The sequence below is a fragment of the Acanthochromis polyacanthus genome, chromosome 2, assembly GCF_021347895.1.
Source record: "Acanthochromis polyacanthus isolate Apoly-LR-REF ecotype Palm Island chromosome 2, KAUST_Apoly_ChrSc, whole genome shotgun sequence".
Classification (NCBI taxonomy): domain Eukaryota; kingdom Metazoa; phylum Chordata; class Actinopteri; family Pomacentridae; genus Acanthochromis; species Acanthochromis polyacanthus.
The window spans coordinates 2065895-2085897 of NC_067114.1; the positions used below are offsets into that span (position 1 = coordinate 2065895).

At 40.9% G+C, this 20003-nt stretch overlaps 1 protein-coding gene and 1 long non-coding RNA gene across 2 annotated transcripts in view; one reads left to right on the forward strand and one right to left on the reverse strand.

Annotated features, from left to right (window-relative positions):
- coro2ba (coronin, actin binding protein, 2Ba) overlaps window positions 1–20003 on the forward strand; it is a 78632-nt gene that overhangs the window by 14937 nt on the left and 43692 nt on the right. The gene's annotated exons all lie outside the window — the stretch shown is intronic.
- Window positions 13140–19435, reverse strand: LOC127530383 (uncharacterized). The gene is made up of 2 exons (XR_007937000.1): window positions 18833–19435; window positions 13140–14466 (listed from the first exon to the last, which is right to left on the reverse strand). It is a non-coding gene; the product is annotated as an uncharacterized LOC127530383 (long non-coding RNA).

Below are 20003 nucleotides of genomic sequence, written 5' to 3' on the forward strand. Positions count from 1 at the left end.
ACTTTCGCATTCCCCCCTCAACTGTCGCTTCCCATGTGTCGAGCCCCTAAGTAGGATGAGAAGCCTCAGTTTCTTAAAGGGTTTGTCATAATTTATTTTAAGGAAATGTCCTTTTCTCGTCCTGCCTGACTTTTTTCTTTGCTTTTATGAAGAAGCTGGTTGTAAAGCTTCATCCTAACTGTTGAGATTGTTTGCAGAGATGATCGTTGTCCTCGATGGATTCAAATCCTCTGTGTGTTCTGTCCTTTCCCTCTGAGCAACTCTAATTTATCACAGTCATCTTTTCTTTTTTTCCATCCACTCTCCTAATTGCCTGTGTATTAGTATGAGCAGCCATCTCTTGTCTCCTCTAGTAAATGTCCTTTTGGCTGCCGTTGCTTATTCCACCTCCAAGCTGCAGCTCTTTTCTTTATATTCATGTCTGTCTACCTGTCTGCTTTTGTTTCTTCTCTGTGTCCTCCTTGCTTTCTTTCTCATTTCGAGGGTCCTTTAAGTTTCGTGGCTATGATGACAGAGTTATGGTGACATAAGAGGCTCTCCAGTCAAATAGTTTCTGGCTTTGACAATGAAACAGACTCAGCAGCTGGATTAGTGTTATTTATATTGGAATGCTCAAAGGTCCCACCACATCTGGATTCAGAGCAGAGCTGGGAAGATGCTGAAGTCGTCGTCGCGTTCTTGAAAGTAGTTTGAGATGACTTTGTGACACGGCTATAAAGGGATGCATGCGATCGGCAACAATACTCAGGTGAGCTTTAGCATTCAAGTGATGATTGATGGGTTTCATGGGGCCCAAAGTCTGCAAAATTGGCTGATGAACACCAACATTTCACTCTTTATCTGCATCCATCTGAGTCATTCTATCTTGTCCAGTCAATCCAGCAACTGTTTCATCAACGGGGTGTTTTTTTTTCCCCCCATCCAGCTCAACATTTTTATGATAGTGAATAAACCAGAGAGACTGTTGTGTAAAGAGATCCAGGAGATCAGCATTTTCAGGGAAAACTCAAACCAGCCCATCTGGCACCAACAGTCCTGCCACAGCCGACGTCATCGAGGACACATTTTTTCCCTCGTTCCGATGTTTGATATGAACGTTAACTGAAGCCACTGACCTGGATCTGCAGGATTTAATGTACTGAACCGCTTCCACATGGTTGCATAAGAGCACGAATGAGCAGGTGTTCTTTATAAAGGGCTTGGTGAGTGTAGGTATAAACAAACTGCAAATCTACCTTATTTAGTTGATTTAACGCCTCTCTAAAACAGCTCCAATAAAACTACACAATAGTGCATTCTAGCTTAACGAAGCTGGACTGTATTAGTTTTAGCAAGGTGCATCTGAGTGTAAAAAAACTTTGAATTTAGCAAATTTCTGAGACACAAGAGGCCATTGACATTACTGTAATTACATCCAGCAATGGAAGAAACAGAGACAGTAGGTGGAATAGACAGGTTTTCAATTTTTTTGATGAGAAAATTAAGCTGCAGTGTAAAATTCTGACCAAAACTGTCTGTTGTAAACATCATAATTTGTTTATAGACCAGTTTCCTGGTTTGGGGTCTCCATTTGTTGTGTTTTTGTGCATTGCAGTTAGAAATTACTGCCATCTCTGGTTGCTCCCTTTGGCTTTTTCCAAAAAATTAAAATGCTGGGTAATCTCTCATAAATGTAAGCTTGTTTTCACCCCTAGTCAGTTGTGACATTTCTTTTTTCTTCATCTGGTGGGGTGATGTTGCCGTGTTTCCAGAGCTCTGAATTTTACTGAGGGCAAATTTATCCAAACAAAGAGGAATAATGGTCATAAGACCCACATTGCATTTCAAAATGGAACCATCCCCAGGAACCAATTTATCCCTTTAACAGTCACAGAGCAAGTGAAATAACTCAGCAGCAGGAATTAAATAGAATTAAAGTTGTGCTTTTTAGCGAAGCGAGGCTCTCTGAAAGGAATGCACTTATTTTCCTATTATGTGTCGCTACAGCTGTCCTGATGACGCTGCAGCGGTCAGTGCGTGTCAGCCATGCGGAGTATTGCAGTGCCACCGCAGTGAGGATCAGGGTGGTCTGCTCTCTCACTGAAACTGTAGCCACCTGGTTGGAAGGTTTGATGAAGTGTTGTGGAATCGACTCGCGAAATTTTAGCCCACATCACGTTTCCAGGCGCGAGGCTGACGGGAGCAGAGCTGTGTTTTCACGTAATGCTAGCTCACGTTTAGGGTGTGTTGTATTGTCAGTGCAGCTGCTAAATGTTTTGTGATTTGTTTGGTCCTCACATGTGGAGGGGTGGTTGGGAACAGTATGATGCATTATACACTGTTAAAAAACTAAACAAAACAAAAAAACAGAAGCATTTTGACAGCGGGGGCGGCAAAAATTTTTTGTCAATACTAAATATAAACTCAGGCTTTGCAGTCGAAGACATTTGGACACGTCACAGTAAATCACAGTTGTAAATAACAAAATGATAGATAGATGGATGATAGATAGATAGACTATAGAGAGATCAGGCGCAAACTTTCTTTTATTACGAAAACTGTTCAGCAAAAATTGTTTCTGAAAGCATTTAAGGTGAGAAATAGTCTGCTGAATCTGTCCTGGTTTTGGTTCAACAACGGCTAGTTCAGACGTATGACGAAAGTTTTTCGATGCGTCGGATCTCTGCTCCCCGCACCTCATTAGCATAAATGAATTTACTTTATGCAAATGAGCACCAGAGCGACGCTCTATATGCTAGCTATGACACTCCTGGTACCAGCTAATGTTGTAGCCATCCCATTAGGGCTGGGCGATATGGCCAGAAAATAAAATCTCGATTTTTTTTTAGTCATCTTGGACGATTACGATTTTAATCGATTTTTGTTGTTTCTTTGCGCTCTGTTTGCTATGGCTAGTGCTAGCCATGCTGCACTCCCGTAGCTGCAGCACTCTTCCCATTCTTTAGGATGCCTCTGCTGGAGGTGCTGAAAGAGGTTAGTTGTGCTGCTACTCTTCGTTTTCACAGTACTTTTGCAAACCTTGCACATGACTGTAGTTTGCTCTGTGTCAGTCTGGTCAAAGCCGAACCACTTCCATATAATCGATGTAACATGAGGCCCTTTTCTCGCGACCAACTCTTCGTCTGCTGTTCTGTCCGCCATGACGGGGGTGTAAGTGTTTTTTGCGGAAGGAGATGAGAGGCGGAAGCAAACGCCAGTGCACAAGTCGTGAAAGGCAGAAGAAGAATCTGTATTGTTATATATTTAAGCTCGCCTCGATTTTACGATTTGGCAAATTTTCAAATCGTCAGGTTTTAAAAAGGCGAATGAATCGAATTAATCCGATTTATCGCCCAGCCCTACATCCCATAATAGGCCACTTTTCACTAACACAAATACAGTAATTCAACATTTTTGTTGTGAAAACTTCTGTAATTGTGCACAATATTTTTCATCTAACATTAAATCCCTGTAAAATTGCAGAACCAATGCTTCCTTTTTCAATAATTTACACTAACTGTTTGTAATTTGACAAATATATTTACATACACAAATAAAGCATGAACTTAATCATTTTATCCAATATATTTTTAACTGCATCTTCACCAGACATTAATTCACAGTTTCCGTACATTTCAAACACACTGACGGAATCTAAAACAGGTTTTTAGAAACTGTCAGATCACAGAGGTTTTGTTTTTACAGTGAAACAACACTTTAATCTCCACATGCGAACATACAGATAATGAATCCATCCTTGTGTGTGTTGTGCCGTTGGTATTTTACACAGAATCCGACGGTTCTGGAGAGCTGAGTGAACATAAGAGAGCAATGAGTGGGGAGTGGGGCAACGAGTGAGAGTACATCCATGGAGGATGATACAACCACCCACACTCTCTCCAACACACAAACACACAGACATCCACCCTGGAGTTCATCATGGTCACATTCAGCTCTGTGTTTTGCCTATGGGCACTGATCACAGTGTAAATATAGATATTAGTCTCCGGAACACAGAATGCTTCGACTTTTTTATGATTTTCTTTCCTCGTGTGCCATCTCGCTTACCTCACATTTCCACATTTCTATCTCAGTCTTCACATATTTTTAATAACCACAATACAATCTGAGCTACAGTCAGAGATCCGTGAGAAGCATTGGCATTTATTGGGTTAGTCCTGGTGGGTCGCTGCTCTGAACAAGCTGATGAGCCCAAGAAATGTTCACACGAACCATAAATACATAAGCCTCTTATAAAGGCTGCGGTATATGGTGTAAGTGCCAGCTTTGAGCCACAGATAAGGCCTGGTGTGTCAGCAGTTTGGTAGATGAGTTTGGCCGAAGCAATCTGTTTTATAAGCGATGCTCGTTTGAGTTCGATTGACATTTGGAGAGATGAGGAATCAGGTGGTGCAGGGAGAAAGCAAATGATGCAGCAGAAACCTGAACTCATCCCAGTGATCCTGCAGACTTTAAGTGTTAGTATTGCTGTGGTGGCAGTGTTCATAAGTGGCGAGTTAAAGGACCAGTGTGCATGATTTATGAGGACCTATTAGCAGAAATGGAAACTAGTGTTCATAATAATTATGGTCTCAGTGGAATGAGCCTTGCATATCTACATGGGAGGTGGGTCCTCTTCCATGGAGTTAACTGTGTTTCTACAGCAGCTCACTTTGTAGAAACCAAACGCAGGCTCTAGGGAGGGTCTTTTTGCGGTTCTACATTAAAGTATGGACACCAGAGGTTCTTCAGCATTCTTAAAAACAGCAATGTGAGGAAGTTTGTTGCAACCTATCTGCAACCTGCAACCAAATCCTACCAAGGGGTCAGTTAAGCTCAAAGACAGGGTGTGTTCTATACAGTGTGCCAGGAATAGCTTTAGTATGTCCCAGTACAGAGTACATCAAATGCAGTATGCCAAAAATACCCACTTCCTACTACATTTGGTTGAATTTTGCAGTATGTAAGCCAGCATGCTCTTCTAGCCATGGTGATGCTGTACGATTACATCACATAAGTCACCATGTATCAGGCGAGTATAAACAAGTTTGAGCCTGCTGAGAGTGCAGTGACAGAAGACATTTTATTTAACATTACAGACTCTAACGGTCAAAGTTTAAGATGTGTTATTGTGACGAAGTGGTGTGTCTCCTTCCCCAAGCGAAACAGTTCAAGTATCTTGTTCAAGAGTGATAAGAAAATGGAGTGAGAGATGGACAGGAGGATTGGTTCGCAAGCCCTCACCTATGGTCATGAGCTCTGAGTAGTGACCCAAAGAATGAGATCATGGATACAAGCGTCTGAAATGAGCTTCCTCTGTAGGGTGTCTGGTCTCAGTCTTAGAGATAGGAGGAGAAGATCAGACATCTGGAGAGAGCTCAGAGTAGAGCTGCTGATCCTTCACCTCTAAAGGAACCAGTGGAGGGGGTTTGGACATTTGATTCAGATCTTCCAGGGAGACTTCCTTTGGAGGTTTTCTGAACATGTCTGTGTAGGAGGAGACTCCGGGGTAGAACCAGAACCCTCTGGAGGGATTATGTATCTCACCTGACCTGGGAACACCTCAGGATCCCCCAGGAAGAACTGAAAAGGGTTTTTGTGGAGAGGGACGTCTGGAATGGCCTGCTTCGTCTCCTGCCTCCATGATCTGACCTCAAAAATGTGGAAGACAATGGACGGACAGATGGATGGTGTGTCTCAATTGCATACAAACTGCATTAAACAGTATGTGCTTTGTGAGAGTGGCTGTAGTACAAACTTAAACATAAAAAATTTGCAGTTTGGAATGCAGCCCGTTGTCTTCTTGCTGCAGTTGTGACTCCTGGTGGTTGATCCAAGTATTTTGTGTAACAAACAGGATCAAGGACCGATAGCATAATTACAGTGACTAGAGGATGTCACAGGAATCAAATGTGTGTTTACCTTCTCCTCAGACCAGCAGTCAGTATTTGTTTCCAAATGGGAGAAACATGAGATAAAACAAGTAGTTTAAATGTTAATAATCCTGAAGCATCAGTCTATATGTTGGGATACACAGTTTTGTGTGAGCAGCGATGTAACACTGTACTGCTGTGTTTGAACTTCTAGGTTCAGTGAATAGCATTAATCATCTCACAGTGCAAGATCCTGCTGGGAAACCTTGTGTCCTGACTTTCACGTGGATGTTAGTTTGATACATATGACCCACCTAAACATAGTTCCAGACCAACTACAACCCCCCATGGTAACAGCAGAGGCCTCCCCCTACAGGACAGTGAATCCTGCCATACGACAGAAACTGATCAGGAACATGTCAAAGAAGTCAAAGTGTTGACCCAGCCTCCATACTCCCCAGACCTCAATGGGACTGAGCATCTGGTGGATGCATCACAATAAGCCCAGTCCATGGAGGCCCCACCCTGCAAGCCAAGTGACCCCAAGGATCCGCTGCCAACGTCCCGGTGCCAAACACCACAGGACACTGTCAGAGGTCCCATGTCCTTGACCGGACTATTCAGAGCTCTTTTGGCAGCATGAAGGGAACTTACGCAACATTAGGCAGGTGGTTTGAATGTTGTGGCTCATCTGTGAATACTGGAATTTGTTTAACAGGACTATTATCTCAGACGTCCTTCAGAGTTTTCACCACCTATTTTACATCACAAGTGAGAAACGTCTGCATAAATGTCAATCAGCTCTCGTTTTTGGAGAAATTATTAATTCCAGCTGTCTGGATTTCAATTGCTCGTCACTATGGAAACACAGTGGGTATGCCTGTCTGTCAGAGAAGTAACTGAGTTGAGAAACAAAGAGCCTTTAGAAATTATTGGACATTAGAATTCATACTGCTGAAGTTAACTCAGACATGAACTATATTCACTGATTCTTAAAATTTACGACCCTGTTTATGACTTTGACAGAGTATATTCATAAATACTGGACATCGGCCTGCATTTCCCTCTCTGCAGTTTTATTAGAAAGTACGTTGAACCTTCCATCTAATATGGCCTGAGTTTTAATGAAGCAAAAGACTTCAGGCTTTTATAATCCGATGCTGGCTTTCCATACTTTCTCAGCTAAATGACACCAAAGCCTCATACTCGTAGAAACCCTGAGGACGCCACATGTGGACCTCCTGTAGGCCTTCTCCTTGTGTGTTATTGTTTACCAGACTGATTCACCAGCTGAGAGCCAGCTGTGTCTGCATTCCAGTTGTTGGCCTCTTCACTGTGGGCGCTGACTGCCGCTGAGAGGGTTTGCTGGGTTTGTGCTGATGTGCCAGGTCATTTATTTATGTGGATGGTTCGTGAAAAGAGAAGGAGAAAGAACGAGCGTAGCATACGTCACAACAAGAAGGGAAAAGGAAAAACGCAATGACCTGAAGACATGAATAATTTACCTTCATGCTTGTGGAGTCTTCTGTCTATTTTCATTAATGTCTCCCACTACAGAAGGAATAACGCGACACTCTGTTGTCTTAAACCTTGACCAGTTAACCAACTTTTTTTCTTATTTATGTTGGGTTTGGATTTATATGTATTAAAGGCAGTTAAAGTCGAGATTAGGGCTTTCGACCGAGCTCGTAAATCATGTTATTGTATCACTATGTGGTGTTAGATCTTGTACTTTAAAACAAGTTTTCTGTTGATCCAAATATGGGGATTATTCACAGTGATTGTGTCCTGAGATGAATCTGGTTTTATTGTGGCTTTTTTTCCTTATCGATGACGCCGTTGTCATGGCAAATTTAACTACTGACGGAGTGCTGTATTGTGTTGTTGCTGCTGGGTTTTGCCATCAGCTGCTAAATCACAGAGAACATGTCTTGTTTTCTTACGTACACAATTTATACAAGTCATGGCTGTAAGAATACGTCTGAATCACAAATTAATGTGGACTACCTGTCTGAAGATGGTATTTTTGTGGTGTAAACATGAGATTTGGGGTCATACTAATGCATTTAACTGCAGGCAAAAAGGACTAGTTATCCCCCTTGAACTTGAATATTTCCCTCTGAGACCATCTCATATCTCTTTACACACAACTAGACACAATTAAACTTGTGAACATGCTGCTAAGAGGCCGAATTAGGTCAGACAACCTAAAATACATCTTCCATTTGCGTCCGTTTGTTGATGTTTGCCTTTAACACGATTAGCTAAGTAGACCAGAGTCATGTGGAGTCATTTAATAAACTGATAATCACTAATTTCCACGTTTTCCCTTTGTTGGTCACACAGTGTAAGCACCCTAATGCTTCTGACAATGAAGAATGAGAGGAAAAGGCAAAAAACTCATGACTTCATCACATCTGGAGGAAATGGGAGATGTTTTGAGTGGAAGGGTCCTGACAGTAGCAGGAAAAACTTCCAGATCAATACTCTTTTTTGTCATTAAGCAGTTAGTTCTCACAGAGTCCAGGTTTGGCAGAGGGTGTCCCACAATCCCCTGAGCTGTCTTTAACACCCTGGCCAAGTCCTTCCATACCAGACCACCATATCAAGACAAAGAATGCTCTCTATGGTGGTTCTATGGAAGTTTTTCAGCAGCTGAGAATGGAGTCCAGTCCATTGGAGCCTTCTGAGGAAATAAAGTCTTTTTTGGGCTTTTTTTTTTTTTTTTAAACCAAGTGGAAGGCATTCAAGGTCCATGTGAGGTCACTGGGGAACCTGATGTTATCAACTTCCTCTACATCCTCTCCGTGTATGAGGAGAGGAGCATGGGCCGTCTTCCTGGATCTCCTGAAGTCCTCCATGACTTCCTTGGTTTTCCTAGTGTTCAGGATCAGGTTGTTGTCTGAACACCACTCGGTCAGGTGCTGGATCTCCTCCCTGTAGTTGGTCTCATCATTGTTTGATATAAGATCCACCACAGTCGTGTCATCTGCAAACTTCACAATGGTATTTGAAGTGTGGATGGCAGTGCAGCCATGTGTGAACAGAGTAAAGAGGACTGGACTGAACACGCAACCCTGCAGTGTTCCCATGTTCAGGACCAGAGTGGCCGATAGTTAGCTGCCGATTCTGACCACCTGAGGCCTGTTGGACAGAAAGTCAAGGATCCAGGAGCACAGCGGTGTGGACCGTCCCAGGTTGTGGAGCTTCAGAGCCAGTTTATGACTTGCAGATATAAATAAAGCAGGTTCTTGTGCCGTTGAATGATCAGAACTGAAGTGTTAACCTTGGTTGTTATCTTACGTCAGCAAATACTTTTCACCTCACCCTCATTGCTACGCCTACGCTAGAGAAATTCAATGTGTTTACTCAGTGGAGTTGGCGTCGTTTGATAAGTGAATTCTTACCACCACAACACTGTGAATGATCGGACAATGGAAACCTCTGTGTCTTTGCGCAATTGCAACCACAATAGATAGCAGAGTCATTCAAATTAAACAGCCACAGGAGGTTGCAACATATCCAGTATTCCTTGTGACAGACTCATTAGCTGCAGTAACTTCACTTTTGTAATATTGGTGAAGAAAAAAGTGTGCGGAATGACTCACAAAGAGAAGATATGTATTTAAGTTAATTTAAACACAAGACACTTGTGCTCCAACCAAGAAAGATGTGCACTCAATGAAAGACCTAGGATCCCTGAGGAGATGCTCCAGGTAGTGACTAGTGCTGATGCTACCAGTTAACTAGTGCTAGATGCTGAATATCTAGTGCCAACTGTGAAAAAGTGACAAAGAAACTATACATATAGTCTCTCCAAACCTGCTAGTGCTAACTCTAAATGCCAATGCTAGCTGCAAGACTACTACAATGTCCTAAGCTAACTTATCACTGACTGAGAAACTGTACAAGCCAGCTCACCAAACTTGCTAGTGCCACATGCTACTGCTAACTACTAATTATATTGACTATATATAGACGATGGTTTTGATACATGCGTTGAATGTTAAAGCAGCTCGGCCTATAAGAGATTTTATTTTAAGAATAAAGAAAAAAGATGCATGTATGTCTTACATTTGTAGGAAAAACACATCATGTTTTGTCTAAATGTCCTTGAAGATGTCCTCAGTTACCAATATATTTGGTACACTTGGCTAAAAGTAATGTAGCCCTGCAAAAACATCTTATTAATAACAGAATAACAGAAACGTGTCAGTATATTCCAGTACAACCCAAGAAGACTCCAAACTAAATCACCATACAGTTTGATCAACATGTCCTAATAGCAAATTATAAAAATCTAAACTTTATGACGTCCATGAAAATAAACGTTATTGCATTAGCTTCAGTTAAATGTACTTTTAGTTAAATGTGCCTAATAAACTCGTGTAAAAAGACAACCGGATTAGTTGATTACATATTGAAAATGCAGCATACAGATCATTTTATAACAGCTGCGTATTTGATCGATTTGACCAGTCTGGTGTCTGATTCATCCAAAAAACTGTAACACAAAAAACCTCTGTGATACACAGAAACAAGGATTATGGAGATAATACAATAAGCTCAAGTATCACATTGGAAATGAGCAGATTCAGCTGGGAGTAGGTGGTGCCAATAGAGACTCCTTTATGGAATAACATCCAAAATTAAATATTTGTCTCCACGGAGGATAGTGAAATTAGGTCTGTGTTTTACATCAGGCTTTCAAAGTAGGACACATAAGTCAACTGTACTGACGGAAGTCCGATCGACAGGCTGGTAATAGACAGATCAATGCAACACAGTGGGAAAATGTGCATGAGTGACCATCTGATAGATGTCCAGCAGATTGCTAGGAGCCATGTGAGTGGCGTGCTCTCATGTAAACCTCATAATAAACCTCCTCAACAGTGTAAAAATGATATTAGCAGTATAGAGGCAGGTGGATTTAGAGTGACAGCAGCATTAGTACTGCATTTCTGTGGTTGGTTTTCCCTCGGTGATCTCATCAACACAGTGGCTGCTCAGAACTGGGTCAAATTCACAACACATTAACCTTCACCCACATGTGGGAATACCGTCATTTCAAATGTGGCTGAACAAGCTCACACGTGGATGCGAAGGCGATTACTGCCGCCTGTTTCTGTCTGTGTGTGTGCCCACATGTTTTTGCCCGTCTTTTCTTTTCCCTTTATTGAAGCCAGAAGCTGAAGAGGACAATACAGCAGAGGCACTGGAGAAATGATCCCAGATGTGCTGGAGTGCAGACAGTTCGGTGGGAGAGAGGAGTGGAAAGTGCCATCTCTTTGTTCATTTTTCTGTTGAGTTTTTAGCGGCACGCCGTCAACACTCACAGTTTGCACCGGCTTTTGTCTGCTTGTCTGTAGTTCCACCTGCTTACTTTAATTTTAAAAAAACTCATTAGGAGCCTTTCCTCGTGACCCCTGCCCTGGATAAATAGGAACATCTGGAGCTCCCTTCCCCCATTTTAAAGCTGGCAAAGATTCCAGAACTGCTGCAACCTGCCTGTCTTCCACAGATTGCATCTCCTTTGTGTCCCAGCCATGATAATAAGCTGCCTATCTTTTGTGTGTGCTGAAGAATAAACAAAAGGACGTTTTTCCTCCTCCGTTTAGCCTTAATGGCATCGCAAAGAAGCTCTTATTCTTGCATTTTCCTTCCTGTTCTCCCTGGTGAATGGTTCAGTTTCTCCAGAATCAGCAAACCACAGCTCACCTTGTCCAAATGATGGATTATTTTTTAATAGGAAGCGCTTGTGCACATTTTTCCTCGACTGAACTTTTCTTTATATCACGTCACAAAGCCCGTCATTACTCCATTGACCCATCATCCACGTGGAACAACTAGTTCATTAAATTGTAATAAAGAGATTTCAGAGAACCGACTAATGCACTAATGTGATATTGACATGTAAGTGGTTCCCGTAGAAGGATATTTGTTACCTCATTGCTCTGGATTACGATAGTAGACAATTCGCTTCATAACAGCTTAAGACTTGTACTCAATCTGCAAATACCAGGGGTGTCAAAGTCATTTTAGTTCAGGTTCCACATTCAGCCCAGTTTGATCTCAAGTGGGCCGGACCAGTAAAATCACAGCATAGTAGCCTATAAACTCTAAATCTTTCATTTGTTTTAGTGCAAAAAGGTACGTTCTGAAAATATTCACATTTAATGAATCATTTTTCTACAAAACATCATGAACAGGCTGAAATTTCTAAAGAAAAATAAGTTTAATTTCATCCACATTCATCCTCAGTTTATCATTTCCACATTACAACTTCCAGAATCTACAAAGGAACACAACATTTAGTCACCTGGGATCTGGAACGGAATGATATCGTAAAGCCAGACAAAAAAAAGACAAAAAAACTAAAAAATATGAGAAAAATGAGACACAAAGCGACAAAAAAATGGACAAACGACACAAGCGAGAAAAATAGACCCACACAAAATGACAAACACAAGACAAAAAACAACAAATAAAGCAAAACACAAAATGATAAAAGCAAGACAGAAACACAAGAAAGACAAAAGGAAACACAAAATGGCAAAAATGAGAAATATAACGACAAACACGAGACAAAAGTCAGACAAAATATGACAAAAACAAGACACAAAGAACAATGAACAATCTAGTATTTTACTTTATGATCCAAACAACTTTTCATGGTCTAGAAATGATTTTAAATTTATAGTTCTACTAATTTACAATCTGCAGTTAATGTCTTCTCTGGAATTTTTCCACTTTGAGGGCTGGTTTTGGTCCGTGGGCCACATGTTTGACACCCTTGGCACATACTCGGCCAATGTTATTCTATGTTTGTGAGGGTCCACATGGTCACAACGCTATGAGGATAGTGGTGTGCATGCGTGGAATACGTAGCCATGATATACTGCATATTTGTGGACTAGAGTGCTGTAACTAAAGCAAAAAATAGTATAATAACTACAGCTACATGGAAGTGAGTATAGTCAAGACTTTAGTCTCTCAAATACTTTAATCTCTGACAATGTATGTCAACAAATACTCTACAGATTGGCCAAAAAAATTCAAGATCACCTCACCACCTGATGATTCCTTAAGTTCCCGGTGAGTATGTCAACCATCGTTAGTAGGGATCAACCAGTTATCTGGTTATCAGATATGATATTCACCATCAGTCAGATTATCATTATATTGTATTATACAAATTGAGAAAGGTATTCGAGTGAAGGTCACACCTACAGCAGTATCTGGCTGGATACGCACTCTGAGTAATAGTCAATCAACACTGAAGGCAAATTGTTGAAGAGTTCTCTTTTATTTAAACAGTTGTCAAGGCAGAAAAACAAAGGCTTTAGTTAGGGCTGAGCGATAAATCGAATTAATTCGATTAATTCGCCTTTTTAAAACCTGACGATTTGAAAATTTGCCAAATCGTAAAATCGAGGCGAGCTTAAATATATAACAATACAGATTCTTCTTCTGCCTTTCATGACTTGTGCACTGGCGTTTGCTTCCGCCTCTCATCTCCTTCCACCAAAACACTCACACCCCTGTCATGGCGGACAGAACAGCAGACGAAGAGTTGGTCGCGAGAAAAGGGCCTCATGTTACATCGATTATATGGAAGTGGTTCGGCTTTGACAAGACTGACACAGAGCAAACTACAGTCATGTGCAAGGTTTGCAAAAGTACTGTGAAAACGAAGAGTAGCAGCACAACTAACCTCTTTCAGCACCTCCTGCAGAGGCATCCTAAAGAATGGGAAGAGTGCTGCAGCTACGGGAGTGCAGCATGGCTAGCACTAGCCATAGCTAACAGTCCGCAAAGAAACAACAAAAATCGATTAAAATCGTAATCGTCCAAGATGACTAAAAAAAAAAATTTGAGATTTTATTTTTTGGCCATATCGCCCAGCCCTAGCTTTAGTGATGGAGTTTGTGGAAATGTCTGGTTCCAAATATTTATCATCATTCTCCTTAGAGTATCAAAGAAAGAAAACACACCATAGATTCCAAATCGTAAAATAAAATCATGCAGCTTCACTCAAGATAAATACAAAACTAAAACACAGATAGACCATGAAGCGTACTGATTCCTGCTCCCCAGTAGACGAATCCTTTTGATATGATACTGAGATGTAACTGACTGTATAGAAGGAACTCTGCAGCCTCAAAGGACCACTAATGATGCTTTACACTCTTATCCTGGCTTGTACTTGATCATATTTCTACAGCTGCTTTCATACTTATAAAAATTAACAACTTAAACTGTCTTAACTAATCTATTTACAGCCTAGTTACAGACTAGAATGAAAACAAAGTTTTCTTTATGTATTTTTGGCCCCACACAGATGAACTTTTGATTTACAAACTAATGGGAATTGGATTGAAGGAATATTAGATCTTCCAGATTCTGCTCCATGTTGAATTAATTAATACATTCTTCTACGTGTTTCCGGGCAGCCTCACATACATTAGAGGAAGATCAGTATTCTAGCAGGACAGGGCGACTGCTGCCAAGGTTCAGACGGTCAGTGTCTGGAAGAGAGGAGTCCTTGGCTCGGCAGATGGTCTGGCAGTGCTCCGTCTAGGTTTGCTTTTTCACGCCGTCCGTCCTTCCAACCCTACAAAGACAGACAGAATGAGAGAAAGAGATAATGAAACGACTAGAAGAGAGAGAGAGAGAGTGAGACAGAGAGTGAAGGATTGAGGAGGCAGAGATGACCACAGGGTGCCGAATCCGTCTGGTCGCAGTCGGCCAGGATAGCCTGGCATACCGACGATCTGCCGTCCTCCACTTCAAAGCGTTGAGCCTCGTCCAGTTTGGATGAACGAGGAGCTTCTCCCAGACTCATGAGAAAGTGGGTAATAAACACTCTGTGCCCTTTGTAGGAGAAAAGATGAAGCAGTGGATGGATTGATGTTGTTCTTTAGAAGAGGCTGGCCAGTCATTCTGCTCAGGGGTAGTTTTAAAAACATCGTTATGATGTGCAATAATCCAGCAATTCACAGCAGACATGTTGACTTGTCACACTAATAAGGCACAGGTGTCATTTAGGGCTGTCCCGAATAGTGGTTTCTGGCCTCCGAATATTCGGGCCCTATTAAAGAGGAATATCTGAATATGTGTTCCGCCCCCTAATGTCCAATGGGGCGGGGCTTGTGGTGGAGATGGCCCGAATATTCAGATCCGTTTGTCTGGTCTCCTGGGTACAAATTTTGCCTTCGTTTTGTCTTCAGGTAAACTGAAGAATTCCCAAACAGCGGAGGTCTTCAGCATCTTGTCTTGTGTTTATGCAACGAAGTGAAGCGGATGCAAATATTCGGATACCAAAATTAATATCCGGATACCGCCGTAGCAAACAAATATTCGGATATTCAGGATATTCAGGTCCAGCCCTCGTGTCATTAATAACATCAGCAGTATGACAGTAAACTGGTGTGAACAGTACAGGATCCTAAAACTGAAATGAACCGTCCTTAATTTTGTGTTTTGCAAAGAGGAACATCACTACCTTCAGGTTAGATGTAAAATCTGTGCTCAGGGAGGCACAGAAGCTTCTAAATGATAAAACACACATCCTGTATCCAAAATCTGAGGTGTTACCGTCAGGCAGAAGACTCAGGATGCCAAAACTGTACCGCAACTGCAAGAATGTATTCATCCCATCTGTCATCAAGATATAAAATAGCTAAAAGTAAGACGACGATATGATTTCAGTGGTTTTCTGACACTGTGGCTGAAGGGAAATTAGAGGGCTTACATACAACAACATAAATAACAGAAAGACAGAACAGGACGGTTAGTAACATTAACATTAAAGGCACTAGATACTCTGAAAAAAGTACTTTGTAATCTGCTGCTTAACCCTCCTGTTCTCATTTACAGGCACCAAAAAATATTGTTTCCTTCCCTTTAAAAAATTCAGCAAAAAAATGCCCCCCATTTCTGAAAATTTGTAAAAACTTCAGGAAGAAATTTTCAATAATTCCTTAAAGGTTTCCCTTAAAAGTTTTTTTTTAAATCCCCCAAATTTGGCAAGAAAATTCTTGTAAATATTTTTCGAAAAATGAGTAAAAATCTTCCCAAAAAATCCTAAAAATATCTAAAGTGATTCCATAGATATCATTAAAACTTTTAATATTTTCTTTAAGAACATTCACATAAAAATCAACCAAAATCCAGTGAAATTAGCTGGATTTTGGTTGATTTTTATGTGAATGTTCTTAAGAAACATTTTTAAAATTTCTTTTTTGCACCAAAAAATATTCAACGACGATTTCCCAAAAATGTAGAAAAAGTGGACATCAGAAGTTTTATAGTGAAAATATTTTTTTCCCACATTTTCAAACTTGAAACGGGTCAATTTTGACCCGCAGGACGACACCAGGGTTAAGTACATCTGGATTTTTTTTTTAAATTAATTGTAGCTGCTGTTTATGTGAAATTAGGCCAGTTTTCTATATGAATGAAGCTTAAAATCTTGCATGAATGTGTTGTTGTCAAAGATGCTGCTGCTTAAATGAGCTAGTGGTTCTGTAACTTTATCTAGATTTGTTTATTAAATAATGACAGTTTCACTCTACAATATTGAATGAGTGAGTTTTTTACATTTTATTTTGTTATTTACAACTGGAAGTTTCTTTTGTATCCTATCAGAATGTCGTCCATGCCAAAGGCTGATTATTCATCTCTCCTCCAGAGATACAGCGTTGATAAATTTGCTCATAATTAAACTTTGGGGGATATTTGGCTACCTACCCCCTGATAACAGAACAGATGAGATGATGTCTGTTTCTCCCTGTGGTACTGCTGAATTGTGTGCATGCAGTGCCACTACAAGTATTTCTTTTTAACCTTACAGCATGAAGCTGCTTTGTAGTACCCTCATTTATACCGCAGACAGCAGAGAGACACATGCACAATGAAACAGCAGCTCATCCACCTACAGTCTCTGAACATGCTTTAGGCTACAGCATCAGACAGAGCTGCTGGTTGTGCGTAACTCATAAGAGTGTGGTTTCGATGCCAGACTTCTGGCTCTCTCCAGGCACCGGGTTAAATGACCGGTGATCCAACGCTCCATCAGCAATCCACCAATATCCGAGCAGATCTGAAATCATAGCTCACCGGCTGATTAATCGTCTTTGACGGATGCTGCTGTGGTCTTACTTCGGCGATGCATTTCAATAATCTGATGAAAGTACCCCTCCACAGCCCGCTGTGTCTCGGGCTCGCTGCCATTTTGTTTTCTCAGTTTGAGCCACGGCCAGGAGGGATTTCATTTCAGAGCCGATGAGATTTGTGTACTGTGAGATAAATCAACTTTCTTTCATGTCGAGTCTGTCAATATTTGTAGGCTTTCTCCTAAAACACAGTTTCAATCATCTTTATGTAACAGTGCAGCTCAGACAGATGTCTTCCACGTAAAGAAGGGGAGTTCTTTATGGATTTTGGGGGGCGAGGCAATATTTGGATACCAAAATTAATATCCGGATACGAATATTCGGATATTGGGGTCCAGCCCTAACATCTATGTAGTATTTTACTTTATGATCAAACGACAAAAGTCAGACAAGAAAGACAAAACAGCAAAATTAAGACAAAATTTAATTACAAAAATGAGACACAAAGCAGCAAAAGCAAGAAACAAAATGACAAACATGAGACACATGACAAAAATCAAACAAAAAAGACAAAACAACAAACACAACACAAAATAATTGCAAAAAACGACAAAAAGTGCGACAAATGACACAAAGAGAAAAAGTTACAAAGTGACAAAAAAATGGACAGATGACAAAAACAACACAAAAATTACACAAACGAGACAAAAAAATGACAAAAGCAAGAAACAAAACAACAAAAACACAAAATGACAAAAAAGATGCACAAAACAATGAATAAAGCAAAACAATGAGACAAAAAACACAAGTGAGACAAAAAGGAAACACAAAATGACAAAAATGAGAAACAAAACAACAAAAACATGAGATGAATGACAAACGTCAGACAAAAAAAGACAAAAACAACAAAAATGAGACACAAAATGACGAAAGAACAATCCAGTATTTTACTTTCTGATCCAACAACGTGTGATGGTCTAGAAATGATTTTAAATTTATAGTTTTACTAATTTACAATCTGCAGTTAATGTCTTCTCTGTAATTTTTACACTTTGAGGGCCGGATTGGACCCTCTGGAGGACCACTTTTGGACCACGGGCCTCATGTTGGACACCCCTGCCATATAAACTATGAGTACAATTTGTCATCCAGAGGCCCTGCTGTAAGAATATCGTTCATTCCGAGATGAAGCTGACATTGGACGTTAATATTTGAGTCATTTTGATGCTGCTATGGAAACCGTTTAAATACCGAAAATATCAACATTTATCACAGTCAGTTTCAGTCGTCTCGGTGTGTATTTGAGTGCTGCAGAGCGGCCAGGTGGTCTGACAGAGGGGAGTTAATCTCTGTCTGGTAAAAGCCTCCTCTGCTCCTCCTCTCTGTCTGCGTTTTTCTTTGTTTCTTTAAATATTTCATCACTCTTCGCTGGCCGTCCTGCCCCTTCTTCCCTTCTTCCCTCTGCTTTTCTTGCCTTCTCGTTCCCCTTAGACGCCTCATCGTCTGTTTTCGTTCGTCTATAATTGCCTTGTATCACCGTCTTTTGTTTCTCTGGACTTTTCCATCACCTTCAGTCTACAACCCCCCTTGTGTCCTGCAGGGTGTGAGGCCCAGCTTGCATCATTATGCTCCAAAAAGCACGAGGCAGAAGCTCCCGGGGGAAAAGGAGAGCCAAGCACAGGGGAGATTATTAATTTAGACCTTTCTTGTGGCTTTTGGATGACTGGCCTAAGTGGAATAGGAAAAAATGTGCCTCTGATTTGGGTTGAAATGGAAAATATGGAGCGCGTTAGTGGAAAGGATGAAGAGAATATCAGAACATCTAGGAAATGATACGGCATATGTTCATGCTAATTCTATTACCTGGATGATAGCGCTGCGGCTGCTGATAACAAACTCCTTTCACCCTCTGGCAGCGCTGCACGGATTCCGGGACACCCACTCCTCCTCGTACTGGAGCTCTGATAAGTGCTCTTCAGCCGGGCTCCTGTGTTTCCTGTCCTTGGGTAGTGAGCTTTTTGCATTACGACTGCCTAATGGGGCTGGCTGTAGGCCTGAGAGCTGCCATTAGCTGAGCCGCTGCATCTCCTGTCCTTATCCAGAGTAGTGCCCTATCATCATGAACACACTCTTAAACTCAGGCAGCTACTTTATACGCGACATGAAGAATAACCCTTAATATGCAGCAAGTTTGTCTGCGATGACTTTCATGGTCTTTTTACTATATATTAAGGTTAAAGGATGTTGGTGGAGTTGAGCAAACTTTTGATGGACACTCGCTTGTTTTGTTGTGTCGTGACACATGCACTTACATCGCAATTTTTTAGAAAAGCTGCCAAGAATTCAGGCATTTTAGGACGCAAAAATCTGTATTTATGTCGTCTAATCATGGATGTAACGAGGAACTGGATACCAGAATTAAAGAATCAATCATGAATTAAGAACTATCCACAGATGCTTGGTTAAATCTGTGGATAGTTCTTAATTCATGATTGATTCTTTAATTCTGGATACCAGAATTAAAGAATCAATCATGAATTAAGAACTATCCACAGATGCTTGGTTAAATCTGTCATTCTGCAATAAAAACACTCTGGTGAGTCTGGAAATCGGTGCTGCTTGGAGGTCATTAACGACCACAGAAGTCTCTGTCATGGTGCCCTTTGCTGCTAAACTCATCCAGGTCCTGGTGATTGTAGGAGCTTCAGGAGAAACCAGCCAGTTTCAAGAAACAAGAGACGACAACCTGACATTTGTTAAGAAAGACGAATTCAATTTTAAGAACATTCAGCCTGAAAAAGACAAAAAACAACAAGATAGTAGATAGAGGTAGTTTAATCTTTAAAAAAAATATTGTTTTTGTTCTTTTTCTGTGTCCAAAAACTCTGCACAGCTTGTGTAAAAATCTAATAAAAACACTGAAGTATGTTTGCAGCCTGCTTCATTGATTCTAATGGAATCATGGCGATGCAGCATCCGATCTGCAAAGGGTCCACATTTGTTGTGCATTCAGTGTAGCTGTGTGCTCAGGATC